The 25,174-nt window shown below is 46.9% G+C and overlaps 2 protein-coding genes and 1 pseudogene across 2 annotated transcripts in view; all 3 read right to left on the bottom strand.

Annotated features, from left to right (window-relative positions):
• The window catches only part of LOC144695207 (uncharacterized), a 469,933-nt gene that overhangs the window by 171,989 nt on the left and 272,770 nt on the right, over nucleotides 1–25,174 (bottom strand). The window lies entirely within an intron of this gene.
• The window catches only part of LOC144695266 (uncharacterized), a 290,534-nt gene that overhangs the window by 31,618 nt on the left and 233,742 nt on the right, over nucleotides 1–25,174 (bottom strand). The gene's annotated exons all lie outside the window — the stretch shown is intronic.
• LOC144696231 (U2 spliceosomal RNA) lies at nucleotides 20,590–20,692 on the bottom strand (annotated as a pseudogene).

Here is a 25,174-nt window from a genome sequence, read left to right as displayed (position 1 = left end):
CAATGTGGGTCAGACCTGCCTTTGGGCAGAGAACTCAAGAAGAAGATGGTTGTTCTGGAGTGTGCTCTGTTTGAGTCAGTGGGATTTAGGGTGTTTGGTTTTTTGCTTGATGTGGGAATCCTCTATCAGTACCGAGTCTGTAGGTTGTTCCTCACTCCTGGAGTCTACCCACTTTTCTCCATCAGTTTCACTTCTCCTGACACCAGGGACTTAACCACCTTTCACAGCTTCAGGAACCCAGACACAAAGACAACACTGACACCTGCAGCTCTAACTAGTTACCACTTTAAATCAAATCAAACTTTCAGACTGCCAGTTTACAGGGGGAATAGCATTTACACAGCCTTGGGACTTAACCCCTTAGAAACTGAATCAACAGAAATATTATAAGCTATTGTCAGCTGTGGCTTAGTTAGTGCTCTTGTCTCTGAGTCAGAAAGTTGTGGGTTCAAATCTCACTCCAGAGACTTGAGCACTAAGGCTGACACTCCAGTGCAGTACTGAGGGAGTGCTGCACTGTCAGAGATACCATCTTTCAGATGAGTTAAACCAAAGCCCTGGTTGCCCTCTCAAATGACCGTAAAAGATCCCATGACACCACATTGTAGAAGAGCATGGGAGTTATCCCTGATGTCCTGGCCAATATGGATCCTGCAATCAATGTCACAAAAACAGATTAGCTGGTCACTATCACATTGCTGTTTATGGGAGCTTGCTGTGTGCAAATTGGCTGCCACATTTCTTACACTACAAAAGTAACTACACTTCAAAATGCACTTCTATGGCTGTAAAGTGCTTTTGGACACCCTGTGTTCATGAAAGTTGATATATAAATGCAAGTCTTTCTTTCATAGGGAAACATTATGCTTCCTGTGAACTTGAAATGATAAACCCATTGATGGAGAAAGTATACCAGCCCACAGTGACATTGACCAATATATTGTGTACAGGACTCTCCCTGAATGTTTCAGTGAATAGGAACACACCATGCTGACAAATCAGGTAGTTTGAGTTAAGTTAAAAAAATGAATTTAATGTGAGTTATAAATCTATACAGAAAACTGATAAAACAGCAGACAAATAACACAATATTCAGCTTACGTGAAACATTGAATCAAACAAAATCATAAAACATTTCAAATTTCTCAAGATCATTCCCAGAACACAAAATGAATCTTGGAAGAGTGTAAGGTGAATATATCACACTGTTATTACATCAAGATATGATGGACTGAGGGAACTCATGTCTGCAGAGACTCACCCCATACCCTGACCATATTCAGGACAGTAGTCCTCCCAGACAGGAGAGTACAAACATTACCTATGATATTAGTCAAACACCCGTCAGCTGAAGAGGATCTGTCTATAATTCACATCACCAACTAAAGCAGCGTCCGATTCTACCCCATAGCCACTCCTGAGAGCTGGCTAATTTTACTAACACCAACACTCACATCAGGGGAAACTCTCTCAGAATCCTACAGACAGAAGTTTCTTTAAAATCCCTGTGCTTTAATCTGGCTCCCAATTCCGATGGTCAGAAATGAAATATTTCAGAGTATTCAGAATAACTACATCCCTATCATAAAGAAAAATTCAAAGGGGAGGACCCACCATCCGTGGTTAACTAAAGATGTTCAGGAAAGCATCAAACTTAAGGAAAAAACATACAACTCCGCAAAAATGAGTGGCAGGACAGATGATTGGACAGAATATAAAGAACAGCAGAGAATGACTAAAAGGTTAATCAGGAGAAAGAAATTGGAAGCTAGCTAGAAATGTAAAAACGGATAGCAAGAGTTTCCCCTACAGGCGTTTAAAAGGGAAAAGAGTAAGTAAAGTGAGTGTTGGTCCTCTAGAGAGTGACAGTGGGGAGTTAATAGTAAATAAGAAAATGGCGGAAGAAATGAACAAATATTTTGCTTCTATGTTCACTATAGAGGATACAAAAAGCATTCCAGTAATAGCTGCAAATCAGGAGGTGAAAGGGAGAAAGGGAGAGAGGAGCTTGGTGAAATTGAAATCACTAGGGAAATGGTAATGAGGAAATTGATGGAGCTGTGTGCTGGAAAGCCTCCGGGTCCTGATGGACTACATCCTAGGGTCTTAAAAGAGGTGACTAATGAGGTAGTTGATGTGCTGGTGTTAATTTTCCAACATTCTCTAGATTCTGGAAAGGTTCCATCAGACTGGAAAGTAGCAAATAAACCCCTCTATTCAAGAAGGGAGGGAGGCGGGAAACAAGAAATGACAGGCCAGTTATTTTGACGTCTGTTGTGGGGAAGTTGTTTGAATCGATCATTAAGGAGGTTACAGCTGGGCACCTAGAAGAGCTCAAGGCAATCGGGAAGAGACAACATGGTTTTGTTAAAGGAAAATCATGTTTAACCAATTTATTGAAATTTTTTGAAACAGTAACATGCACAGTGGATAAAGGGGAGCCTGTAGGTATACTGTACTTGGATTTCCAGAAGGCATTTGATAAGGCACCACATCAAAGGTTATTAATGGAAAATAAAATTGCATGGTGTAGGGGGTAACATATTAGCATAGATAGAAGATTGGCTTGCTGGTAGAAAGCAGAGAGTATGCATAAATGGGTTTTTTTCTGATTGGCAGGATGTGACAAGTGGAGTCCCACAGGAGTCTGTACTGGGGCCTCAACTTTTTACAATTTACATCAATGACTTAGATGAGGGGAGCAAAGACGTGGTAGCTAAATTTGCAGATGACACAAAGATAGGTAGGAAAGTATGTTGTGAAGAGGACATGAGGAGGTTGCAGATGGATATAGGTAGGTTGAGGGAGTGGGAAAAGATTTGGCAAATGGAGTTTAATGTGGGAAAATGTGAAGTTGGTCACTTTGGCAGGAAGAATAAAAAAACTGAGCATTACTTAAATGAAGAACAGCTGCATAATCCTGAGGTGCAGAGGGATCTAGGTGTTCTAGTATATGAGTCACAAAAGGTTAGTATGCAGGTACAGCAAGTAATTAAGAAGGCTAATGTAATGCTATCCTTTATTACGAGAGGGATTGAACATAAAAGTAAGGATGTTATGTTTCCGTCATACAGGGCACTGGTGAGACCGCACCTCAAGTACTGTGTGCAATTTTGGTCTCCTTATTTAAGGAAGGATGTAAATGCATTGGAGGCGGTTCAGAGGAGGTTTGCAAGATTGATACCTGGAATCAGTGGGTTGTCTTATGAGGAAAGGTCGGACAGACTGGGCTTGTTTCCACTGGAGTTTAGAAGAGTGTGGGATGATTGGATTGAAGTATACAAGATCCTGAATGGCCTTGACAAGGTGGAAATAGAAAGGATATTTCCTCTTGTGGGTGAGTCCACAACAAGGGGGCACTGTTTTAAAGTTAGGGGGTCGCCCTTTTAGGACAGAGGTGAGGAGAAATTTTTTCTCTTAGAGGGTTGTGCGACTTTGGAACTCTCTAGGCAGAATTTTACCGTCGGCGAGTGGAGGGCAGGGCCCGCTTGCCGATGCATAAAATGACGCGGGATGACGTCGGGTGGAACCCCCAATGTCACCCCGCCCCATTTAAATTTTCAGGAAGGTGGGGGCACAGCAAAATCAGGTGCGGGCCCGCTGACCTGTCAATTGGTCGTTGGAGGCCATTGACAGAATCAATTAACCAATTAAAGGACCAGCCCGTCCAACCTTAATGTTGGCGAGCAGGCCAGGAGCCCCGGCGGCAACTAGAAAAAACATGAAACCTCATCCAGCGGTGGGATGAGGTTTCATGCAGGGTTTTAAAAATTGTAATAAAGTTGTTCTGTAAATTATGACATTGTCACATGAGGGGACATGTAAGGGATTTTTCTTTTCTCTATTTTTAAAAGTCGAGGTGATCTCCCTGAGGCTGCACTTAGCCTCAGGGAGATGTGCACTCTTTCGTGCGCATGCGCGAAAGAGCGCTCTCTCGATTTTATGGATTTCCACCCTCCCCCCCACCACCCGCACAGGGAGTGCATAGTGCTTCCCGGCGGACGTCACGCTGGGTGGGCCTTAATTGGCCTGCCCACGCAAAATGGTGGTGCTGCCCCGATCGCTGGTGGCGATTGACTCTGCGCCCACCCGCAATTATGTCAGGCCAGCTCGCTTGACAATCAGAAAATTCTGCCTTCTGTCTCAGGAGGTGGTGGAGGCGGGGTCATTGAATATTTTTAAGGTAGAGGTAGATAGATTCTTGTAGGCAAGGGAATCAAAGGTAATCGGGGTTAGATGGGAATGTGGAAATTGAAACACAAGGAGATCAGCCATGACATTATTGAATGGCGGAGCAGGCTCGAGGGGCTGGATGGTCTACTCCTGTTCCTATTTCTTATGTTCTTATGACGCTGAACTTTAGTAGCACAGGATAGAACTCGTTTCCATCATACAAACCCACCAATGGTTACAAAGATCCAATGGTCACATGGGTCCATGGACCAATCAGTTTCCTTTCCTGAAAGACACTCCTCCATGAGGTAAGTTGGACAGTGCTTTCTCCCAATTCTCTGCCTTTTGGCCCTCCATTCACCACAATGCTTCTATAGCTGTCAATCTGGTTTAACCACTCCCTCCTATCCACCTTCTACACCCTGTTCCCAAAATTACCTTGACTCTCTTCCTTCCTCGTGGATCTCCCTGCTTCTCAAGTCCAAAGGCTAAAGATTTGAGTGCAACTGGTACACAACTGGTATAGCCATGCATTGCCAAAACTGACTGGACCACATCAAGCACTAGTGGTCCTGCTTTCCTCTGCTCATTACTCCAGGACCATCCTGAAGAGAAGACTTAACCTGCAACCATCCAGGCTCTATGCTCATGAATTCCCTCCTTAACATTATTGTCTTCTTTTGGTGATGTTTGTTGATCTGCAAAGGTTAAATTCGCCTTAGTAAGGAACATATCTTTCTATTTCTGTTGGACTATAGTAAAGAACATATCTTTGTATTTCTGTTGGACTGTGGATTAGAATTACAATGGCTGCAGTTTGAAAGACATGTGTACTGGAACAGTGTAAGGGATATATACAATGTTGCTGTCCTGGAACAGAGTGTGCCATGAAAGACAGGATGGTGCCAAGGAGGAGTCCGGTCTAATGGGGAGCTGCCTGGCAACAGCATTTTAATTGCTCCTAACCAAGTGACCAGGGTTTATGTGAGATCAGTGCAGCAGAGAAAAGCTAGCCTGAAAAGAGAAAAGACCTAAAACCACTTTCTCCTGTATGATTCTAGTAATTCTACAATGATAGCTCGCTGTTTTTTCCTCTTATCTCTGAAAACCCTGTCAAGAGGAAAAGGGGGAGATCACTTTTACAGACATTGTAAAGCAAGTGCTCAACCAGTGAACTAAAGACTGAAAGTGCTGGGAAGACCACCTCATGTTATCAACAAAGAATTGAAAGGAATTTGGAAGACATCGATCAAAATCAACCCATTGAATCCTGTACTCCAGAAGTGTTGCTATTGAACTGTTTTATCCCACCCTTAAAATTCATGTCTTAGTGTGTCTTGTATGTGTGTGTATAGGGATTTAAGAAGGGGTAGAGTTTAGGTTATAGAGTTAGAAATTGGCAGTTCATATTTATTTTTTTTGCCACTGTTATTTACTTATTAAGTTTACAAACCTGGTGCTCATATTCTGTTAATATAAATTAAACAATCTGGTGGTTTGATCAAATTTTTCACATTTGTCGTGGCTCAGGGAGTAGTGGGGCCTGATATTACAGCGCACTATCCCCAGTGAGTCGTGACAAAGTTTGGGGGCTCAGGTCCGGGATATTTTGGAACAAAAGACAACGGCGATTTGAGTGTAGATTTAGTAAGCAATAAAAGCCTTAAGGAAACACCAGGTTTGTATTATCAAAAATAAGACGGCACTGGAAACTGTTAAAGCTTTCCTGCGAGTGCAAGAGATGTCTCTGATGATTTTACAAGGAATCCCTAAAGCCAGGTTAGTCAAATTTGCAAGTAAATATGAGGATTATCTGCCAAAGCTAGGAAGGCAGAGATAATCAAAGGTATAGCACAGCATTTAAAGTTGGAAGTGATACCTGACACTACTGAGTCACAGCTGGAGGTAATGAGTCTTCAGTTAGAAATGAAGAGGCTTGAATTTGAACAAGCAAAGGAACTGAAAAAACTTGAATTGGAGGCAAACAAAAAGGAAAAAGAATTGGAAATGAAAAAAACTGGAACTAGAGACAGAAGAAAAAGGAAGAACATTCCAAAGGGAACAGGTAGACAGGCAGGAGAGAGAAAGAAAACAAAAAATGGAAATGCGAAAACTTGATCTCCAGAGGGAATTAGAAATAATGAGATTAGAAAATGAGGAAAGTGAAAAAGAGAAAGAGAGAGAATTGCAGCTTAAAATGCTGGCAGTTAAAAAAAGAGACACCAGTAGGTGAGGCAGGACTTATCTCCAGATCAGAACCCAGTAGGGAGATGTTTAAATTTGTACAAGTTCTTCCAAAGTTTCACCAAAGGGATGGTGAAACATTCTTTAGTTCATTTGAAAAGATAGCTAAACAGATGAACTGGCCAAAGGAAAACTGGACATTGCCCATGCAGAGCAAATTGACAGGTAGAGCACAGGAAATTTATGCTTCACTGTCAGAGGAGGTTTCTAGGGATTATGATGTGGTGAAAAAGGCCATTTTGAGTGCATCTGAGTTGGTCCCTGAAGTATACAGGCAGAAGTTTTGAAATTTAAGGAAACAGCCTGGGCAAACTTACATTGAATTTGAAAGGGTTAAGCAAAGTAGTTTTGACATGTGGATACAGGCATTAGGAATTGAAACTACCTATGAAGTTCTCAGAGAGACCGTTCTCTTGGAAGAATTTAAAAACTCCCGACCTTCTGTAATGAGAACCCATGTTGGAGACCAAAGGATTGCAACTGCCAGACAGGCAGCAGTAATGGCTGACGATTATGAGCTGATCCATAAAACTTAACCTTTTTTCCATCACCTCCATAAATTTGAAAAGGATAGAAAGTAGGAGAGTGAAAGGAAGGCAAGTAGCCAGGGTAAAGAATTGATAGCTGGGAATACCTTGAGATCTACTCCCCAGATCAAGAAGGAAGGTACTGAGGGTGGAGGTGAAACTAAGACCTAAGTGTTTCCATTGTAATAAAGTGGGACACATTCGTTCAGAATGCTGGAAGTTGCGAGGGAAGCCCATGGGACTTATTGAAGTTCGTAAGAGTGAGTCCAAAAAGGGAACTCAAAAAGAAAATGCGACAGATCCAAGTGTAGGCTTAACTACAAATAAGGGACTGAAGGTAACCACTGTTGTGATTGCAGGTGAAGTGAATAAGGTAGATGAGAGATGTTAAGGGTTTTTGTCTAAAGGAAAGATAATCCCTTTTTCATCAAATGATGCAGCTAAACCCATAAATTTATTGAGGGACACAGGAGCTACTCAAACTCTTTTGCTGGAGAAGGACCTAGTTTTCCCTCCAGAGAGTTCAATGGAAGCTAAAGTATTGGTAAATGGGATAAGTGGAGAGTATATCCTGGTTCCATTGTACAAAATGCAATTGGAGTGTGATCTGTTGTCTGGATCAGTGGTTGTAGGAGTATTTAAGAAATTACCAGTGGATGGAGTTGATTTACTCCTGGGGAGTGATTTGGCAGGAGTGAAGGTTATAGCTTCGCCCATAATTATGGAATGTCCGAGAGAGGCTAAAGAGACGGAGCTGTTACGAGAACAAGTTCCTGGTATTTTTCCATCATGTGTGGTGACCAGAGCAATGGCTAAACAAAGTCCATCACCAGAGATCAAAGTAATACCATGAGCAGATGTTAGAGTAGCTGAACCCTTCTTTAATAATGAGGATAATTCAAAGGAAGTGTTTGGCATGTCTTCAGTAATTAAGGCTCAGAAAGCAGATCCAGAGTTAAACAAGTTAGCACAGTCAGCTTACACTGAAGCTGAGACTGAGGAGTGGTATTACATTAAAAATGGAGTTCTGATGATGAAATGGAGACACTCTCATAGACCTGCGGATGAAGAATGGACAGTTGTTCATCAGATAGTGGTACCGCCCACATATCGTAAGGAGATATTACAAGTAGCACATGAAATTCCTATGACAGGACATGTAGGAATACAGAAAACCCAAGCAACGATAAACAGGCATTTTACCTGGCCAAGACTTCATAAAGACATAGTGAAATTTTCTAAAATGTGTCATACATGTCAGGTAGTAGGTAAACCTCAACATGTAATCAAACCAGCACCTTTAATACCCACACCAGTTTTTGAAGAATCATTCAGTCGGGTATTAGTAGATTGTGTAGGACCATTACCCAAAATAAATGCAGGATATCAATATATCATCACAATCGTGGATATGACAAGCAATTTCCAGAAGCTATTCCTTTAAGGACAATTACAGCTAAGGTGGTAGTGGAAAAGTTAACTCAGTTTTTCACTCGTTATGGCCTTCCAATTAAAATACAATCTGACCAAGGTTCTAGCTTCATGTCTAAAATTCTCCAGGACGTAATCAGCAGTTTGGGTATTAAACAACTAAAGTCTACCGCCTATCATCCACAGACACAGAGAGCTTTAGAGAGATACCATCAGACTCTCAAAACCATGATTAAGACCTATTGCCATGAATACCCAAAGGATTGGGACAAAGGATTAGATTTCTTACTATTTGCCACCAGAGATTCTCCAAATGAATCTACTGGGTTTAGTCCATTTTAATTGATCTATGGTCATGAAATAAGAGGTTCATTAAAAGTGATTGAGGAAATGTTCCTAAAGCAGAAAGATGAATCCTCCATGTTGTATTACGTGCCCGTGTTTCTAGAAAGACTCACAGGAGCAGATAAAGTAGTACAAGAGCATTTAAAAATTTCACAAGCAAAAATGAAAGAATGGGCAGACAAACATGCTACAACTAGAACATTCCAAGCAAGAGATGAAGTATTGGTATTGTTGCCTTTGCAGGGTAACCCCTGAAAAAGAAATTCGGTGACTCCTAAAAGGCTGTTAGGAGAGTTAATAAAGTGATTTACCAGTTAGATACTCCTGAGCGTAGGAAGAAGAAACGGTTATGTCACATAAATATGTTGAAGCAATATCATTGCAGGGAAGATGATGGGAAAGAGCAAGTGTGCCAGCTGGTAGGTGTAATGGAGGATGACAGAGACAGCTAGAGTAAGGTAGAGGGAGAAATAGACAGTGCACAAAGTGAACGTCCTACAATTCGACCAGCCAATATGAAAATACTGGGACAGTTAGATACTGTGTTCTCATGTTTAGAGGAAGGATCATAGGAAGACCTAATAAAGTTACTGAGGAAGTATAAGGGAAATTGTAGGGATACACCTGGATGTACTACGTTAGTTAAACATGACATGAACGTAGGAGACTCAGTGCCGATAAAACAACATCCTTATTGGCTGAGCCCCGAGAAACAAGCTCAGGTGGAAACAGAGATCCAATATATGCTGGAAAATCAATTGATTGAGTCCAGCCGAAGCAGCTGGAGTTCACCGGTAGTGTTGGTCCATAAGCCAGATGGATCCACTAGATTTTGTATAAACTACAGGAAAGTGAATGCAGTAACAAGGACGGATTCGTACCTAATTCTGTGTTCGAAGATTGCATCGATAGGGTGGGCAGTGCCTCATTTCTTTCTAAAACTGATCTATTGAAGGGTTACTGGCAAGTGCCATTAACGTCAAGGGCTAAAGAAATATCCGCCTTTGTTAAACCAAGTCGATTGTATCAATGTCAAGTTATGCCATTTGGGTTTAAAAACACCCCAGCTACATTCCAGAGACTTATGAATCAAATCGTAGCTGAAGTACATAACTGTGTGGTTTACTTAGATGATGTCATAATATATAGTAACACATGGGAAGAACATGTAATGCAATTAGAGGACCTGTTTAAGCAATTGCAGTTGGCTGGCTTAGTCATGCAGCTGGCCAAAAGCAAATTTGCAAAAGCAAGGGTAACTTACCTAGATCACACCGTAGGACAAGGCCTAGAACAGCAAAAGCTGTTCCCCATGAGAAATGAGAAATCATGACATTTTTGGGAATGTGTCGGTTTTATTGAAAGTTTGTGCCTAACTTCATTCAGCACAATAGCTGTACCTCCCACCAATTTGTTAAGAAAACAGGTAAAAGTGGTATGGTCAGCAGAATAAAGGCAACCTTAATAAATGAACACATGTTGGCTGCCCCTGACTTTACCAAACCTTTTAAAACGGTGGTTGATGCCAGTGACTTGGGTGTAGGTGCAGTCCTCCTACAAGATGATAAATTAGGGGTAGTGAAGCCAGTGGGGTACTTTTCCAAGAAACTAAGTCAATATCAGAGGAAGTACTCTACAGTAGAAAAAGAAACACTAGCATTGCTGTTGTATCTTCAACACTTTGAAGTTTATGTCTGATGCGATAACAAAGAAAAACTAATCTACATTGACCATAATCCACTGGCGTTCATTGAAAAGTTTAAAACTCAAAATGCGAGACTGTTTAGATGGAGTCTATTGTTTCAATCATTCACTGTAAAGATTGTTCACATTGCCAGTAAAAATAATGTGATCGCAGATGCATTGTCCCAGGTGCAAAATACTGAAATAAGTTATAGGGGTAAGAAATGCTGAAGATTGTAAAAGGGAAAGGAAGGTTGAATGGAAGTAAGTCTCGTGTTTTGTTGTCCATGTGTCACATACCTTGTGATGAAACACATTTTTGAAATGGCGTTTCATCTCTTTTAAGGGTAGAGGCATGACTCATAGACTCAGACATTTACAGCACAGAAGGAGGCCATTTGGCCCATTGTGTCCACGCCGGTCGACAAAGATCTGACTACACTAATCCCGTTTTCATGCACTTGGCCCATAGGCCTGGAGGCTGTGGCAAAGCCAGTGAATATCTAAATACTTCTTAAATGTTGCAAGAGTTTCTGACTCAACCACCCTTTCAGGCAGTGAGATCCAGACTCCAACCACCCTCTGGGTGAAAAAATTTCTCCTCAACTCCCCTCTTAGCCTTCTACCTCTTACCTATGCCCCCTGGTTATTGACCCCTCTTGTAATGGAAAAAGCGCCTTCTTATCCACCCTATCTATGCCCCTCATAATCTTATACATCTCTATCAGGTCCTCTCCCAACCTTCGCTGCTCCAAGGAAAATAACCCCAGCTTATCCAATCTTTCCTCATAGCTCAGACCCTCCAGCCCAGGCAGCATCCTGGTAAATCTCCTCTGCACCCTCTCCAGTACAATCACATCCTTGTGGTGTAACCAAAACTGCACGTAATACTCCAGCTGTGGCCTAACCAGCATTTTTTACAGTTCCAGCATAACCTCCCTGTTCTTGTATTCTACATCTCGGCTAATAAAGGCAGGTATCCCATATGCCTCCTTAACCATCTTATCTACCTGCCCTGCTACCTTCAGGGATCTGTAGATATGCACACCAAGGTCCCTCTGATCTTCAGTACTTTCCAGGGTCCTGCTATTCATAGTGTAATCCCTTGTCTTGTTAGCCCTCCCCAAGTGCATCACCTCACACTTTTCCGGGTTTAATTCCATCTGCCACTGCTCTGCCCACCTGACCAGTCCATTGATATCCTCCTGTAGTTTATGACTATCCTCCTCACTATTTACCACCCTACTAATTTTCATGTCATCCGCAAATTTCTTGATCATACCCCCTACATTTAAGTCCAAATCATTTATTGTCACCACAAACAGCAAAGGCCCCAGCACTGAGACCTGCGGAACCTCACCGGAAACAGGCTTCCAGTCACACAAACATCCCTCTACCATCACCCTCTGCTTCCTGCCTTTCAGCCAATTTTGGATCCATGGTGCCACTTTGCCTTGGATCCCATGGGCTCTTACTTTATTGACCAGTCTACCATGGGGGGGCCTTATCAAAAGCCTTGTTAAAGTCCATGTAGACCACATCAAATACATTACCCTCATCAACACTCCAAGTTACCTGCTCAAAATTGTGATCAAATTTGTCAAACTTGGCCTTCCCTTTACAAATCCATGCTGACTATCCCTAATTAATCTGCATCTCTCCGAGTGCAGATATACTCTGTCCCTCAGAATTCTTTCTAGTAACTTCCTCACCACCGAGGTTAGAATGACTGGCCTGTTATTTCTTGGTCCATCCCTTCCTCCCTTTTGTAATAATGGGACAACGTTAGCAGTCCTCCAGTCCTCTGATACCTCAACTGTGGTCAGAGAGGATTTGAAAATTACTGCCAGGGTCCTAATATCTCTTCCCTTGCCTCCCTGGAATACATGTCATCCAGGTCTGTGGATTTATCCACTTTTAAGGCCGGTAAACCCGTTAATACTGCCTCCCTCTCTATGTTAATTTCCCCTAATATTTCACAGTCCTCCACCCTGATGTCTACACCTGCATCATCCTTTTCCATTGTGAAGACCGACACAAAGTATTCATTGAGGATTGTACCCACATCTTCCAGGTCCACACACAGATTACCTCTATGGTCCCTAATTGGCCCTACTCTTTCCCTAGTTATCCTCTTGCTCCTTATATATTTAGAAAACCCTTTTGGGTTTTCCTTTATTCTACCCACCAATGCTTCTCATGCACTCTCTTAGCTTGCCTAATTTCCTTCTTAAGTCCCCCCCCTGCACTTTTTATACTCTTCTAGGGACTCTGCCACATTGAGCCCTCAGTATCTGACATAAACTTCTCTTTTTTTCTTAATCCTAACCTTTATGTGCCTTGACATCCAGGGTTCTCCAGACTTGGTCCTCTGCCTTTGTCTTTAAGGGAACATATTTGCCCTGTACTCTCACATTTCCTCCTTGAATGCCTCCCACTGCTCTGACACAATTTTATCTGCAAGTAGCTGCTCCCAGTCCTCTTGGGCAAAATCGTATCTCATTTTATTAAAATTAGCCTTTCCCCAGTTTAGAACTTTTATTCCCAGCCCAACCTTATCTTTTTCCATAACTATCCTAAATCTAACTGAGTTATGGTCACTATCTCCAAAATGCTCCCCTACTGATACACTTTCCACCTGCCTGGTTTCATTTCCGAATATTAAGTCCAGAACTGCCTCCTCCCTTGTTTGGCTTTCTATGTACTATGGTTATAGCCATCGCTTCACGACACTTGATCTTAGCCAAAAGGCCAAGAAGCGAGAAAGGACTCACACTTCCTTTCAAGTTATCAACAGTCACAGATTGCAACTCTTTCGAGTACAATCACAGTTCTTGGTTTCCGGGAGTGGGACATGAACCCACAACCCTCTGATTCAAAGGCGAGGGTGCTATGAACTGAGCCACAGCTGACACGGTGTGAGTCTGTGTGTCTTTAAACTGTGCGAGAAAGGACTCACACAGTTTAAAGACACACAGACTCACACCATCTCTCTTCAGAGATACTCACTCTCACTGTGTCATAAATACAGTTAAATCACCTTTTCAGTTGAAGAGAAAGTTGAAAACAATCACTGTCAGCAGCCTGCCCTTCCCAGGGGCAATAGAGGCAGCCAGTGGGTGAGGTGGCAGGGGGAATCTCCTCCCCTGACACTTGAAACCACACTCCATCTGGGTAAAATCCTTCACCAATCAGCAACTTGCATTTTGTGACTCGAAAACCAGGTACAGGACAGTCCAAGTGAATCCGCCTGTAACTGGCCGGGGGTGGGGAGGAGAAGTGAAGAGATAAACTCGTTGCCATGTGTCAGTATAATGTCTGCTACCATTCATACAATTAAACACAAAAGCAACAGACTGCAGGATAAGCACAGAAAAACGCCTGGGCGTAACTCAGCAGCTCTGGCAGTAAGTTAAGAGTGAATGTTTGAGGCCGGTGACGTTACACCAGGGCTGGGAAAAGTTCGACACTTGAGAAGTTTTAACACAAGGGGAGGAACAGAGCAGAAGGGAGGGTCTGTGATAAAATGGGGAACAGGACAGACCAAATGCGGGATTCTGCCTTCGCAAAGCAGGGGTCTGGAGAGAGATGCAGTGGTTTCTGTCCAGGTTCATCCCGAGCAGTTCTGTGACACAGGACTCTGTGCTCTGCGGGCTGTTCCCAGGGACACACACCGAGACAAACATCAACTGCAGCTCCATTTAGGCTGGAAACTGTAATACTTTTGTTTTCAAAATATATACCTAATTCATAAAATATGTTAAAGATGCGTTACATGACGGTTCCAATTTGACATCACATAAAGTGCAACACAGTTTAATTTCTCTTAATGCAGCAAGTGGCGCTCTGAGGTCCTTGAATACGCTCAGAAACAGGTTTTTTATAATTCTCATTTCATATCAAACATTCTCTAGCATGTTGTGCGGGGAAAAGAAATGACAGAACAGATCATGGTGCGAGGGAAAATGCACATATTGCTTCAAGGCCAGACACTGAGCTGCTGCACTGAGACCGGTCCCACTCACCTGTACAGGTACATTTTATCCTGCACCCACTCACCCCTCACTCGCTGTGTGAACTGGCTGCTGCTGGTTCTGACATCAGGTAGACTCAGCCTGGGCTGTTGGACCTTGGGGAGCCTCACCCATCACAGGTACTTTCTCCTGTGCTCCCCCTCACTCACAGCTGTCAATATTAACCTCCAAGAGGAAATTGGATAACATACTTAATCGCGAGAGATAATTACAGGAAGAAGAAAGGAAAAGATGATTTCAGGAACTGATTTGGCACTGGGAGTGAAAAGCCTGAAGTCATTTCAGAAGCAGCTGGTTGTTGCAAACTTTTGTCTCTAGGTGAATGAATTTAAAAGGGTCAAAACCTCTCTTTCTCACTCATACCTGTTTCTCTATCTTGCTATTAAAGTAATACAACGCCACCCTCTGCTGGCAGATGGGCGCTATTACATAAGCGGATGGGAAATCATCACAAGGGATCATTAACGGGGAGAAAGAAGGAAAAAAGTTCAACAACAGCATCAGTCAAAAACTAACGGTTAAAAACAGAGTGTTAAAAACCATAAAATCGCTCTGTTGAGAGTCTGCTGCCATTTCGATAGGTCAGTTGTTCCCAAGTATTGCGGCTGTGCATGTTTGAATGCCCCTCTATTGATACAGAGCTTTCTGTGCTTTGTAGCTCGCTTGACATAGATGGTGCCAGAGCTGCTAAGTATTTCTAGCACGTTGTGCTTTCGCTCCCAGAGTTTGGGGTGTCTCCCTTGCATCTGTTCCACTTTACGACTTGAGCCTGTGCTGTTTGGGGGCCAGGCATCCGCAGTGCGAGAAAAAAAAACAAGGGTAAAGGGTAAGGTCGCTTTTCCCCCTCTGCTGCACGACTTCAGAAACGACACCTAAGAGCTCTATTTTTTGACTCTTGAATCAGGGAACGCAGTCCCCCACTACCACAAATTTTGCAGTCGAGCATCCCGCATTTGGGGACATCGCAGGCGTCAGCACACCCAAAGTGCAAAGGGATAGCCTCGTCCTGGGAGAACCTTTATTTTTGCAAAAATATACTTTATTCATAAAATATCTTCAATCACATTCCAAACCATTTCAAAAACACCATCACAAAGGTACAATCAGGTTCAAGTTTTACAACGTGTATCACCAGGTGCATCAGTACAAACAATGAATATGACAATCATTTGCAGACATTCATTTTGAGCTGTACAGCCCGAGGGGCTCTACACAGTTCCCAGTCCTTCGTGCACTGTGGCAGAAAGTTCTTAGGCAGCGACCCTTCCCCATTGTGCCTTTGCGGAAGCTGCCCCAAACTTTAGTGCGTCCCTCAGCACGTAGTCCTGGACTTTGGAATGTGCCAGTCTGCAACACTCAGTCGGGGACAACTCTTTGCGCTGGAAGACCAACAAGTTTCGGGCAGACCAAAGAGCGTCTTTCACTGAGTTGATGATCCTCCAGCTGCAGTTGATGTTTGTCTCGGTGTGTGTCCCTGGGAACAGCCCGTAGAGCACAGAGTCCTGTGTCACAGAACTGCTCGGGATGAACCTCGACAGAAACCACTGCATCTCTCTCCAGACCTTCTTTGCAAAGGCACAATCCACAAGGAGGTGAACAACGGTCTCTTCCCCACCACAGCCACCTCGAGGGCAACGTGCAGAGGGGGTGAGACTCCTGACGTGTAGGAAGGATCTGACGGGGAGGGCCTTTCTCACCACCAGCCAAGCTACATCTTAGTGCTTGTTGGAAAGTTCTGGCGATGAGGCATTCTGCCAAATGACTTTGATAGTCTGCTCGGGGTACCATCCCACAGGATCCACCCTCCCCTTTTCCCGCAGGGCCTCTAAGACGTTACGTGCTGACCACTGCCTGATGGACTTGTGGTCAAAGGTGTTTCTCTGCATAAATTTTTCCACGAGGGACAGGTGGTACGGCACGGTCCAACTACTTGGAGCGTTCCGCGGCAGCGTGGCCAGACCCATCCTTCGCAACACTGGGGACAGGTAGAACCTCAGCACATAGTGACACTTGGTGTTTGCGTACTGAGGGTCTACGCACCGCTTGATGCAGCCGCACACGAAGGTGGCCATCAGTATGAGGGTGATGTTGGGCACGTTTTTTCCCCCTTTATCTAGAGGCTTGTACATTGCATCCCTGCGGACACGATCCATTTTTGACCTCCAGATAAAGCGGAAGATAGCTCGGGTGATCGCCACCACGCAGGAGTCTGGAATGGGCCAGACCTGCACCACGTACAGCAACAGCGAGAGTGCCTCACAACTGATGACCAGGTTCTTACCCGCACTGGAGAGGGAGCATCGCTTCCACATGCCCAGTTTTCTTTTCACCATAGACACTCGCTGCTTCCAGTTTCTAACGCATCCCCCAGTCCCTCCGAACCATATCCCCAGCACCTTCAGGCCGTCAGCCCTGACACTTAAGGGGACAAAGGATCGGTCAGCTCAGTTCCCAAATAACATGGCCTCGCTCTTCCCACGATTTACCTTGGCTCCCGAGGCCAGTTCGAACTGGTCGCAGATGTGCATCAGTCTGCGCACCGACAGCGGATCCGAGCAGAAGACGGCGACATCGTTCATTTACAGGGAGGCTTTGATCTGAGTGCCTCCACTGCCTGGATCCTTCCTGATGGACTCAGCAAAGGGTTCAATGCAACACACGAAAAGAACAGGCGAGAGAGGACAGCCCTGCCTGACTCCAGATTTAATCGGAAAGCTATCTGATTCCCACCCATTGATTGAGACTGCGCTACTGATGTTAGTGTAGAGCAGTTGGATCCAATTTCGAATTCCCTCCCCAAACCCCATTTTGGAGAGCACGTCCCCCATGTAGGTGTGCGATATTCTGTCAAAGGCCTTCTCCTGATCAAGGCTGATGAGGCAGGTATCCACACCCCTGTCCTGTACATAGGCAATCGTATGCCTGAGCAGCGCTAGGCTGTCAGAGATCTTCCTGCCTGGCACAGTGCAGGTCTGGTCGGGGTGGATCACCAACTCCAGAGCGGACTTGACCCAATTGGCGATGACCTTGGACAGAATCTCATAGTCCACATTCAACAGTGAAATGGGTCACCAATTTCTAATTTCCTCCCCTTCCCCCTTGTGCTTGTAGATGAGGGTGATGATGCCTTTCCTCATGGATTCTGACATGCTGCCGACCAGGAGCATACTCTCGTACACTTCTAGCAGGTCTGGGCCGATCCAGTCCCACAGAGCCGAATACAACTCCGCTGGCAAGCCGTCACTTCCGGGAGTTTTACTCTTCTCGAAGGACTTAAGGGCCTTAGTCAGTTCATCAGGAGTTAGCGGTTTGTCCAGGCTCTCCCGTGTACTGTCGTCTAAGACCTCCGTGATAGAGGACAGGAAGGACTGGGAGGCCGTGCTGTCTGTGGGCTTCACGTCATACAATCCAACATAAGAGGATTTGCTGATCCTCAAAATGTCGGACTGTGATGACTTTACTGAGCCGTCTTCTTCCTTCAGGCTGCTGATCACAGAGCTCTCTCTGTGTACCTTTTGGAAGAAGAAACGTGAGCACGTCTCATCCTGCTCCACAGAGCGGACTCTGGAACGGAAGATGATCTTGGAGGCCTCCAAGGCAAACAACGAGGCTTGCTGGCTCTTCACCTCTTGGAGTTCCTCCTTGACATCGACCCCCATCAACTGCAGCCGGAGCAGATTCTGCATGTTTTTCTGGAGTCGGGACATTTCCCTCTGTTCCTTTCTAGCTTTCTGGGTGCCTTTGAGGATGAAAAACCTCTTGATGTTTCCCTTGATTGCTTCCCACCAGTGTGTCAGGGACTCAAAGAGGGGTTTCACGGTTCTCCAACCTTTGTAATCCCTCTTGAGCTCCTCAATGTTCTCTGGGGTCAGCAGTTGCACATTTAGCTTCCATGCCCCCCTGCCCACCCTCAGGTCCTTCTCCAAGTTGCAGTCCGCCAGTAGGAGGCAGTGGTCAGAGAAGAACACCGGCTTGACGTCGGTGGATCTGACTGTGAATGCACGGGACACAAACAGGAAGTCTATCCTGGAACGAATGGACCCGTCTGGCCGCGACCAGGTGTATCTACGCTGCGCTCCGTCTGCAGGGTTGCTGAAGACGTCGTGCAGCTTGGCATCCTTAACTGTTTCCATCAGGGATCTGGACGTAGCGTCCAATCTGCTGTCGGCCCTGCTGGATCGTCCAGCCACATTGATGATGCAGTTGAAGTCACCGCCCAGAATGACCGGCCTGGAGGTCGCCAGCAGCAGTGGGAGCTGCTGAAAAACCTCCAGCCGCTCAGCCCCTTGTGACGGGCCATACACCTTAATTAACCGGAGTGGAGCGTTCTTGTACATTACGTCTGCTACGAGGAGTCGCCCGCCCACCACCTCCTTAACCTCGGAGACGGTGAAGTTGCCTCCCCGCAGTAGAACACCCAGGCCGGAGGAACGAGAGTCGTTTCCGCCCGACCAGATCGATGGCCCATGGGACCACCATCGTGACCATTGCCTGTAGGAGCTGAGGTGCGGTATCGCACACTCCTGCAGAAACAACAGGTCAGCTTTGACCTTGGCAAGGTAGTCCAAGGTCGCAACACATCGCGTAGTAGATTTAATGCTACGCACATTTATGGATACAATCTTAAAACCCATTTTAAAGCATTTATTCTCCTACCAAACCCACTGTCTCTGAGAGTCCCAGACCTTTAGTCTGCTCCTTCATACCCGTAGTGAGCTCAAATTCCTTCACTTTGGATGGGTTGAGGTAGATCTCCTTGGCAGTGTTCTGCTCAGGTGGCATCTGGAGGTTCACGTAGAGAGCGGGTTTTGAGATGACCTTTGCTGGAGAAGCTTCTCCAAAACTCACCCCCTCTGGGGTGTTGCTGTTCCCGGCTTCCTGGAGCTGGGGTGCGATGATTACCTCACTGCTCCCAGATTCCAGGGGCTGTGGTGCACTGGCCTCCTCAGGTTGCAGGCAAAGTTGGGGTGCGCTGGTCTCCTTGTTGTCTCCAATGTTCTGGAGCTCGGGTGTCTCGTCCTCCAACGCCCTGGAGCTTTGCCGCCTCTTCTGTCGGTGCCGCCCTGCCACTTCTTCATCCGAAGAGCTGCTGCCCTTGTCATCCATGTCGGATGGGAGACACCTCTTGCCGCTTTTCTGGGAAATGGCTTTGCTTCTTCTTCGCTCCTTCTTCCTTTTGGTGTTCTTCACCGTCCGCCACTCCCCCTGCTGCTTTCCACTGCTGCCTCCTCCTCCATTGATTCGCTGTCCTGAGGACTGGGAGGTTTAGGGGGTAGTGCTGTTGATTGGCTCTCTGTTGCCTCAATCTCTTCCTCCACCTTGTCTCTCTCTGTGTCCTCCTTTGTCCCGTTGAGCTCCCTGGGGGCCTTGGTGGTTGGAGTGACACGAAACATTTCTTCTGCTTCCCCCTCGTTGGCTTTGGCTGCCTGTGCGTAAGTACGGCAGCGTTTGGGGCAGGTCCTGTAGAGGTGACCTGCCTCGCCACACAGGTTGCAGCACTTGGCCTGTTTGCAGTCTTTTGTCTGGTGCCCTTCCTGTTTGCAGATCTTGCAGAGGGAGGCGCTGCAGTTGGCCGCCACATGACCAGCCTTGCCGCATGAGCGACAATGCTTGGGTTGCCCAGCGTAGACCAGGTAGCCACGGTTTCCCCTGATAGCGAAACTGGAAGGAGGGTGGAAAATGGCTCCCTTACCGTCGGTCTTTAGCGTGACCTTAAACAGGCGTTTGCCTGTCCAGATCCCCAACTCGTCTCGAATCTCGGTGCCGCTCCCCACCTTATCGAAGTACCTGGTGAGGAAGGTAACCACGTCGGCGACAGGGACGAAGGGGTTGTACAGATGCACCATCGCCACACGTTCCCGTTGCAACGGCAGAGAAAAGAGCGGCTCCGCCGTCAGGATCTTCATCTCCGGCAGGTCTCTCTTTTCCTCGAACAACCTCAGGAGCTGGACGCAGTCTGCCACCCGCTTGAACGTCACGTCGAAAAAACCAGCTTTGGGGAAGTCCTGCAGGGATACGATCTCTGGAGTTTCGAAGCCGCACGCCTTCAACAGGATCCTCCTGGCGAAGAAGACACGATCCATAGGTGATCCTCCTTCGCTGTCGTTCACCGTGACTCGGACGGTGATAGGTAACCCATGGTATGGATTTCGATTGGTTATAGCCTTTGCTTCCCTATCTTGCCTTGGCAGGATCATGGTGTCGCCCCTGCGACAGATACTACACTTGATCTTAGCCAAAAGGCCGAGAAGCGATTTGCCTTGGCAGAATCTTTTTTTTTATTTTTATTTTTTGCAAAAATATACTTTATTCATAAAATATCTTCAATCACATTCCAAACCATTTCAAAAACACCATTACAAGGGTACAATCCAGGTTAAACTTTTACAAAATGTATCACCTGGTGCATCAGTACAAACAATATTACAATCATTTACAGCCTTTCATTTTGAGCTGTACAGCCCGAGGGGCTCTAAACAGTTCCCAGTCTCTCGGTGCGCTGTGGTAGAAAGGTCTTAGACAGTGACCCTTCCCCATTGCGCCTTTGCGGCAGCTGCCCCAAGCTTTAGTGCGTCCCTCAGCACGTAGTCCTGGACTTTGGATTGTGCCAGTCCGCAACAATCGGTCGGGGACAACTCTTTGTGCTGGAAGACCAACAAGTTTCGGGCAGACCAAAGCGCGTCTTTCACCGAGTTGATGATCCTCCAGCTGCAGTTGATGTTTGTCTCGGTGTGTGTCCCTGGGAACAGCCCGTAGAGCACAGAGTCCTGTGTCACAGAACTGCTCGGGATGAACCTCGACAGCAACCACTGCATCTCTCTCCAGACTTTCTTTGCAAAGGCACAATCCACAAGGAGGTGGACAACGGTCTCTTCCCCACCACAGCCACCTCGAGGGCAACGTGCAGAGGGGGTGAGCTTCCTGGCGTGTAGGAAGGATCTGACGGGGAGGGCCTTTCTCACCACCAGCCAAGCTACGTCTTGGTGCTTGTTGGAAAGTTCTGGCGATGAGGCATTCTGCCAAATGACTTTGACAGTCTGCTCGGGGAACCATCCCACAGGGTCCACCCTCTCCTTATCCCTCAGGGCCTCTAGGACGTTACGTGCTGAGCACTGCCTGATGGACTTGTGGTCAAAGGTGTTTTTCTGCATAAATTTTTCCACCAGGGACAGGTGGTACGGCACGGTCCAACTACTTGGAGCGTTCCGCGGCAGCGTGGCCAGACCCATCCTTCGCAACACCGGGGACAGGTAGAACCTCAGCACGTAGTGACACTTGGTGTTTGCGTACTGAGAGTCTACGCACCGCTTGATGCAGCCACACACAAACGTGGCCATCAGTATGAGGGTGATGTTGGGCACGTTTTTTCCCCCTTTATCTAGAGGCTTGTACATCGCGTCCCTGCGGACACGATCCATTTTCGACCTCCAGATAAAGCGGAAGATGGCTCAAGTGATCGCCATCGCGCAGGAGTCTGGAATGGGCCAGACCTGCGCCACGTACAGCAACAGCGAGAGTACCTCACACCTGATGACCAGGTTCTTACCCGCAATGGAGAGGGAGCGTCGCTCCCACATGCCCAGTTTCCTCTTCACCATAGCCACTCGCTCCTTCCAGTTTCTAACGCATGCCCCGGTCCCTCCGAACCATATCCCCAGCACCTTCAGGCCGTCAGCCCTGACAGTGAAGGGGACAAAGGATCGGTCAGCCCAGTTCCCAAAGAACATGGCCTCGCTCTTCCCACGATTTACCTTGGCACCCGAGGCCAGTTCGAACTGGTCGCAGATGTGCATCAGTCTGCGCACCGACAGCGGATCCGAGCAGAAGACGGCGACGTCGTCCATGTACAGGGAGGCTTTTACCTGAGTGCCTCCACTGCCTGGGATCGTCACTCCTCTTATGCCCGGATCCTTCCTGATGGACTCGGCAAAGGGTTCTATGCAGCACACGAAAAGGACAGGCGAGAGAGGACAGCCCTGCCTGACTCCAGATTTAATCGGAAAGCTATCTGTTTCCCACCCATTGATTGAGACTGCGCTACTGATGTTAGTGTAGAGCAGTTGGATCCAATTTCGAATTCCCTCCCCAAACCCCATTTTGGAGAGCACATCCCCCATGTAGGTGTGCGATATTCTGTCAAAGGCCTTCTCCTGATCCAAGCTGATGAGGCAGGTATCCACACCCCTGTCCTGTACATAGGCAATCGTATCCCTGAGCAGCGCCAGGCTGTCAGAGATCTTCCTGCCTGGCACAGAGCAGGTCTGGTCAGGGTGTATCACCAATTCCAGAGCGGATTTGACCCGATTGGCGATGACCTTGGACAGAATCTTATAGTCCATATTCAACAGTGAAATGGGTCGCCAATTTCTAATTTCCTCCCTTTCCCCCTTGTGCTTGTAGATGAGGGCGATGATGCCTTTCCTCATGGATTCTGACATACTACCGGCCAGGAGCATACTCTCGTACACTCCTAGCAGGTCTGGGCCGATCAAGTCCCACAGAGCCGAATACAACTCCGCCGGCAAGCCGTCGCTTCCGGGAGTTTTACTCTTCTCGAAGGACTCAAGGGCCTTAGTCAGTTCATCAGGAGTTAGCGGTTTGTCTAGGCTCTCCCGCGTACTGTGGTCTAAGACCTCCGTGATAGAGGACAGGAAGGACTGGGAGGCCGTGCTGTCCGTGGGCTTCACGTCATACAGTCCGGCATAAAAGGATTTGCTGATCCTCAGAATGTCGGACCGTGATGACTTTACTGAGCCGTCTTCTTCCTTCAGTCTGCTGATCACAGAGCGCTCTCTGTGTACCTTTTGGAAGAAGAAACGTGAGCACGTCTCATCCTGCTCCACGGAGCGGACTCTGGAACGGAAGATGATCTTGGAGGCCTCCGAGGCAAAGTGCGAGGCTTGCTGGCCCTTCACCTCTTGGAGCTCCTCCTTGACATCGACCCCCATCGACTGCAGCCGGAGCAGATTCTGCATCTTTTTCTGGAGTCGGGACATTTCCCTCTGTTCCTTTCTAGCTTTCTGGGTACCTTTGCGGATGAAAAACCTCTTGATGCTTCCCTTGATCGCTTCCCACCAGTGTGTCAGGGACTCAAAGAGGGGTTTCACGGTTCTCCAACCTTTGTAATCCCTCTTGAGCTCCTCAATGTTCTCTGGGGTCAGCAGTTGCACATTTAGTTTCCATGCCCCCCTGCCCACCCTCAGGTCCTTCTCCAAGTGGCAGTCCGCCAGTAGGAGGCAGTGGTCAGAGAAGAACACCGGCTTGACCTCGGTGGATCTGACTGTGAATGCACGGGACACAAACAGGAAGTCTATCCTGGAACGAATGGACCCGTCTGGCCGCGACCAGGTGTATCTACGCTGCGCTCCGTCTGCAGGGTTGCTGAAGACGTCGTGCAGCTTGGCATCCTTAACTGTTTCCATCAGGGATCTGGACGTAGCGTCCAATCTGCTGCCGGCCCTGCTGGATCGTCCAGCCACATTGATGATGCAGTTGAAGTCACCGCCCAGAATGACCGGCCTGGAGGTCGCCAGCAGCAGTGGGAGCTGCTGAAAAACCTCCAGCCGCTCAGCCCCTTGTGCCGGGCCATACACGTTAATTAACCGGAGTGGAGCGTTCTCGTACATTACGTCTGCTACGAGGAGTCGCCCGCCCCCGGCTTCCTGGAGCTGGGGTGCGATGATTGCCTCACTGCTCCCAGATTCCAGGGGCTGTGGTGCACTGGCCTCCTCAGGTTGCAGGCAAAGTTGGGGTGCGCTGGTCTCCTTGTTGTCTCCAATTTTCTGGAGCTCAGGTGTCTCGTCCTCCAACGCCCTGGAGCTTTGCCGCCTCTTCTGTCGGTGCCGCCCTGGCACTTCATCATCCGAAGAGCTGCTGCCCTTGTCATCCGTGTCGGATGGGAGACGCCTCTTGCGTTTTCTGCAGAATCTTTTTTTTTTTTTTGTAAAAATATACTTTATTCATAAAATATCTTCAATCACATTCCAAACCATTTCAAAAACAACATTACAAGGGTACAATCCAGGTTAAACTTTTACAAAATGTATCACCAGGTGCATCAGTACAAACAATATTACAATCATTTACAGCCTTTCATTTTGATCTGTACAGCCCGAGGGGCTCTAAACAGTTCCCAGTCTCTCGGTGCGCTGTGGTAGAAAGGTCTTAGACAGCGACCCTTCCCCATTGCGCCTTTGCGGCAGCTGCCCCAAGCTTTAGTGCGTCCCTCAGCACGTAGTCCTGGACTTTGGATTGTGCCAGTCCGCAACAATCGGTCGGGGACAACTCTTTGTGCTGGAAGACCAACAAGTTTCGGTCAGACCAAAGCGCCTCTTTCACTGAGTTGATGATCCTCCAGCTGCAGTTGATGTTTGTCTCGGTGTGTGTCCCTGGGAACAGCCCGTAGAGCACAGAGTCCTGTGTCACAGAACTGCTCGGGATGAACCTCGACAGCAACCACTGCATCTCTCTCCAGACTTTCTTTGCAAAGGCACAATCCACAAGGAGGTGAACAACGGTCTCTTCCCCACCACAGCCACCTCGAGGGCAACGTGCAGAGGGGGTGAGCTTCCTGGCGTGTAGGAAGGATCTGACGGGGAGGGCCTTTCTCACCACCAGCCAAGCTACGTCTTGGTGCTTGTTGGAAAGTTCTGGCGATGAGGCATTCTGCCAAATGACTTTGACAGTCTGCTCGGGGAACCATCCCACAGGGTCCACCCTCTCCTTATCCCTCAGGGC

This window comes from Cetorhinus maximus, chromosome 21 (genome assembly GCF_964194155.1).
Source record: "Cetorhinus maximus chromosome 21, sCetMax3.hap1.1, whole genome shotgun sequence".
Lineage (NCBI taxonomy): Eukaryota > Metazoa > Chordata > Chondrichthyes > Lamniformes > Cetorhinidae > Cetorhinus > Cetorhinus maximus.
Note: the sequence above shows the minus strand (reverse complement) of the source record. Positions and strands in the feature narration are given on the sequence as shown.